Here is a 5236-nt window from a genome sequence, read left to right on the forward strand (position 1 = left end):
TCCCACAGCGGACAATGAATCCTCAGTACGTGGGTTATTTAGGATCTTCCTTCTTCAGAGTCCTCAGAGTAGAGTTAGAACCTCCTCCCCCTCAACCTGCACTGTTTCCTTTAAGTTATAAGTTTATTCATTTATTTTAAGTTATCAATTTTAATAGCACTCATTTGGTCCTTATAACAATGACCCTATGAGGCTGTGAATTTCCAAGATGTGGAAATAGAGGAACTGAGAAGGCTGTATGGGTCTGTTTCCCCACCTGTAAGCTGCAGGCAATGCACACACAACATTTGCTACGTTAGGGCTCTAAGACAGACTAGTTTGTTGTCTCCAAGTCGTTACTTTCACCAACAGAATAGAGTGGAAAAAAGAAACGTAACTCGCCATACTCTTCTCTCCAAAGTGGGTATTTATCGCCCTCTGGTGTCCACAGCATTCAGTGCAGCCAATCAAGAGAAGCCTAAAGAGACTAGTTACAGAGGTTCTCAACCTGTGGGTCGCGACCCCTTTGGCGGCCGAACGACCCTTTCATAAGGGTCGCCTAAGACCATCCTGCATATCAGATATTTACATTACTATTCATAACAGTAGCAACATTACAGTTATGAAGTAGCAACGAAAATAATTTTATGGTTGGGTCACAACATGAGGAACTGTATTTAAAGGGCCAGAAGGTTGAGAACCACTGGAGCCTAGGAGAAGGAAGGCTGGAGGGAGGGGGAAGGTTCCCACCCAGTTCTGGTGGCAGGAGGGCCAGGCGAAGGTAGACATGAAAATAGGTCTCCTTAGCAGGTTCCAACTGCAGATTCCTCACCCAAGGAAACTTGGGGTATGGGATTTACGAGCCAATGCTAGCCAGCCGACAGTCCCCCTGGGTGGCAGGAGGCCTTAAGGCCCCAGTGACTCTTATTTAACAATGGTGATGAAATAATATTAAGTCTAGTCGGCATTATAAGCGTAGGAAGTGTAACCTGGTGGTTAATGCAGAAAAATGTACTAAAAGGCATTTGCAAAGCCCCCTGAGCTATTGGGAGGTGAAGGCAGGGAGGAAGGTTGGGGTTGGCTGGAGAGAGGATCAAGCTCAGTTTGTAAGAATAAGGTCTCAAATTACTGCAGAACTGGCCTAACAAGACGATTGTCTTCACCCTCCTCCATCTGACACCCACTTTCCCCAGGAACCCCTGGCAGACCACCACCAGGAGGTCACCTCTGCCACATCAGCAAAACACAGAGCTCCTGGCAGAGCTGTTCCCTCCAATGCAGGCCTTGTACATACGGAGGGTCTGCCTGGAGAAGTCTAGGCCACTTGCCTGAAGGGCTGGCTGCCGGGAGGCTGGGAGCTGGAGTTCCCATGTCCACTGTGGGTGGTAGAACTTGTAATGTAGGAATTTCGTCAAATCTGGAAAGACTATTTAAAAGATGCAAGGCAGCTTGAATATGACAGATGTCTACCACAGCTCCTACTACTGGAGGGCGTGCTACATGCGTGCTGGGCACTGTCTCATCTAATCCTCACACTGACCCCTTGTGGTGGGAACAATTACCATCCCATTTAAAATATATATATATTTTATTGATTTTTTACAGAGAGGAAGGTAGAGGGATAGAGAGTTAGAAACATCAATGATAGAGAAACATTGATCAGCTGCCTCCTGCACACTCCCTACTGGGGATGTGCCCGCAACCAAGGTACATGCCCCTGACTGGAATCAAACCTGGGACCCTTGAGTCCACAGGCCGATGCTCCATCCACTGAGCCAAACCGATTAGGGCTACCATCCCCATTTTATGGAGTGGGGAACTAAGGCTCAGTGAGTTTATAAATAATTTGAATAAGATATTATGGCTGGTAAGTGGCAAAGCTTATAGCAAGCCAGGACTGTCTGACTCAACACCCAATAAATATGCTCTACTGTCTCCCCAAAATGCCTCCTTTTTCAGGACTCATGTTCCATTTACTGAGAATGAGCCATAGAGTCTAGGATAAGGGCCTAGAAGGGCCTTCAGAGGTCATCTATTTTAACTGCTTCTCCAGTGCTACCATTTAGCCCTGTATTAGTTAGTTTTTGTGAGGTTATGCTGCAGTAACAAAGAACCCTGACAATCTCATTGACTTAGAACAAAGATTTATTTCTCATTTACGTTAAATGACCACTAAAGATTGCTATGAGTCAGATGGGCGTCTGCTCCTTCCTTATGTCTTTCTTATTCCTAGATTCAAGATGAAAAATTGGCCCCTATTTGGGATATGCTTTTCTTATGGGAGAAGGAAAAAGAATGGCCAAGCCCCATGATGATTCTCAAAGCTTCTGGTCAGCTGTGGCATCTGTCCCTTTTGCCCACATTTCTATTGGTTAAGGCAAGTCACAGAGCTGAGCTCCACATCAGTGGACAGAGAAGTGTCCTCTCTCATGTTAATCAATCACATGACAATGGGCAGGACTATCTAATGTTCTTACAGGGAGGAGGAGTGGATCAATGGGAACCAAAGGACATTCTACCAGCAGCCGCTCTAGCACTGATAGCTACATTCCAGGTGGCAGAATTACCACCTACGCCAGTTACAAAACAACATAATGCAAGAAATCATGCTCTCATTTGACTAGAATTCATTCCTTCATCCCACAATTATTTGCTGAGTGCCTTCGGTGTACTGGGCAATATTCTCGCACTGAGGAGACAGCTGTAAGCAAAACAGTCAAGGGCCCTGCCCTCTTGAAGCTTCTTACCTTCCAGTGAAGGACAGACAATCCTATATAATAAAAGACTAATATGCAAATTGACCCAACAACCACAATGACCAATTGCTATGGGGGCAGACACTCAACACAGAAGCTGGGCTCATGGCTGGTGAGCACAGCAGTGGTGGCAGGAGCCTCTCCCATCTCTGTGGCAGCACTAAAGACCCCTCGAGGGATGTCCAACTGCCGGCTTGCGGGGAGCGGGCCTAAGCTGGCAGTCAGACATCCCCTGAAGGGTCCCAGACTGCGAGAGGGCTCAGGCTTGGCTGAGAGAATCCCCCCTCCCCCCCCGCCAGTGCACGAATGTTGTACACCGGGCCTCTAGTAATAATATATAACATGGTGGGTGGCAGTAAGTGGATTGGAAGAGTGAAGCAGAGTAAAGGGTAGGGAGTTTCTGGAAGAGGAAAGCTGTTTCATATAACAGGTCAGGGAAGCCTGAGAAGATGACATGTGAGCAGAGACCTGAACAAGTGAGGGCGAGACCTTGAGGCTACCTGGGCAAAGGGCACCCCAGGCAGAGGGGTTGCATGTGCAAAGGCCCTGAGGCTGAGCTAGGTTGGAACAGGTTGCATGCAGGGAAAATAATAGGAAATGAGGCCAGAGATGTGTCACAGGCCCAATGATGGAGGGTCTGACTGACTTGGGCTTGAGTCAGAGGGAAGGATTTGAGCAGAGAAACGGGATGATCTGACTGTGTTTCAACAGGTTCCTCAGGCTGCCCCTTGAGAACAGGCCTTGGAGAGGCAAGCCTAGAGGGAGGGAGACCAGGGGGAGGCCGCTGCACTAGTCCAAGGTGGTTCATGAGCATCCAGGGCACATCTCCCGATTGTGACCATTGTCAGCAACCACAATGAGAGGAAACTGGAAAATATCCCCAACAACTGCACACGGGAGCCAGGACGCAAAGGGAGAGGGAAGTCGTGCCCATAAAAAGCCCAGCGGAGGAAAGCTCCCACCAGTGAGCATGAAACGGAGTCCTGGGCCTTATGCCGCCAGTGCGATGCTGGAAACATGGAAGCAATCTGGCTCCGTGCACTTCTCAGGAAGCGCGATGTCCATGTACATCTTCATTCACATAGTGGTGGACGCGCCTGGAGTCCAGCGGGGGGGGTCCCAGGGGGAGGCCCTGCGGGCTCCAGGCCCTCTTCCCGCAGCGCCGCTCCCAACTGGTCTGTTTCTATCGGAACCAGATTTCTTCTGAAGAAAGGGTACACACCGTGACTTTAACAACCTTTACCCCAAATTCACTCCAAGGGACAAAAAGCCTGCTCCGATGATTCTGCAGAAGAATGGCCGCAGCACGTCCATGCTGTGGGGGGACCCAGTGTCGCTGCGCCTCAGCGGCTCTTCCCGGAGATGCATGCCCATCCTCTAGGCTGCGTAATGGGCCATGCGCCCCCTCTCTCGCCTCCCTCACATTATTCATTGGAAATGCTTTCCACAAAAGAGGAAAAGCCTGTGGAGAACGAAGGTGAGCCAAGAGACCCAGGAAACCGAATCTATGAATAGAAACGTTTGGTGATGAAAGACATGAATGGAGCTTGTTTCTGGAGCCTGTTTGTTGCCAGCATGGGGCATGGGCATGCTCCCAGGAAGGGCCTGTCCCAGGGGGCCCTGCCTCCCTGCTGCAGCGCCCCCACCTGGCTGAAGTGGACATCTGATGAGGAGAAGGAGCAGGCCTACAAGCTGGCCAAGAAGGGTCCGACTTCCTCACAAACTACTGTGACCCCAGGAGACCCACATGGCATCGAGCAAGGACGCTTTGTAACACGCAATGAGATCTTGAGAATTCTTAAGTCCAAAGGACTTGCGCCTGATTTTCCTGAGGATCTCTACCAGTTAATTAAGAAAGCGGCCCTAGCCGGTTTGGCTCAGTGGATAGAGCGTGGCTTACAGATTGAAGGGTCCCAGGTTTGATTCTGGTCAAGGGCACATGCGGTGGTTGCGGGCTCAATCCCCAGTGTGGGGTGTGCAGGAGGCAGCCGATCAATGACTCCCTCTCATCATTGATGTTTCTATCTCTCTGTCTCTCTCCCTTCCTCTCTGAAATCAATAAAAATATATTTGAGAGGGAAAAAAAGGCAGTTGCTGTTCAAAAGCATCTTGAGAGGAACAGAAAGGATAAGAATGCTAATTCCATTGCATTGTGATCGAGAGCTATATTATTCACCAGTTGTATTTACCAGCTGGCTCAATATTATAAGACCAAACGAGTCCGCCACACTCATTGGAAACATGAGTCCATCCACAGCCTCTGTCTTGGTTGCATAAAATGTCTACATACTCAAGCAATAAAGTCATTGTTTAACTAGAAAAAAAGAAAAAAATGTGTGGATAAAGCTGTTCACTGTGCCACACATGTGCCTCCATCTATGGCACACACACACATATATTTTTATGAATAAAAAAGCAGAGGACACTTATAAATGTGCCGTTGGTTCTGGAATGCATTACCACATTTCCTGAGCATGACATGTTTTTTAAAAAGCTAGAGG

At 48.6% G+C, this 5236-nt stretch overlaps 1 pseudogene; it reads left to right on the forward strand.

Moving 5' to 3' along the window:
• The first annotated feature begins 4310 nt into the window (after positions 1–4310).
• On the forward strand, positions 4311–5012 carry LOC102428065 (annotated as a pseudogene).
• The last annotated feature ends 224 nt before the right edge of the window (positions 5013–5236 follow it).

This window comes from Myotis lucifugus, unplaced genomic scaffold (genome assembly GCF_000147115.1).
Source record: "Myotis lucifugus unplaced genomic scaffold, Myoluc2.0 scaffold_3483, whole genome shotgun sequence".
Classification (NCBI taxonomy): domain Eukaryota; kingdom Metazoa; phylum Chordata; class Mammalia; order Chiroptera; family Vespertilionidae; genus Myotis; species Myotis lucifugus.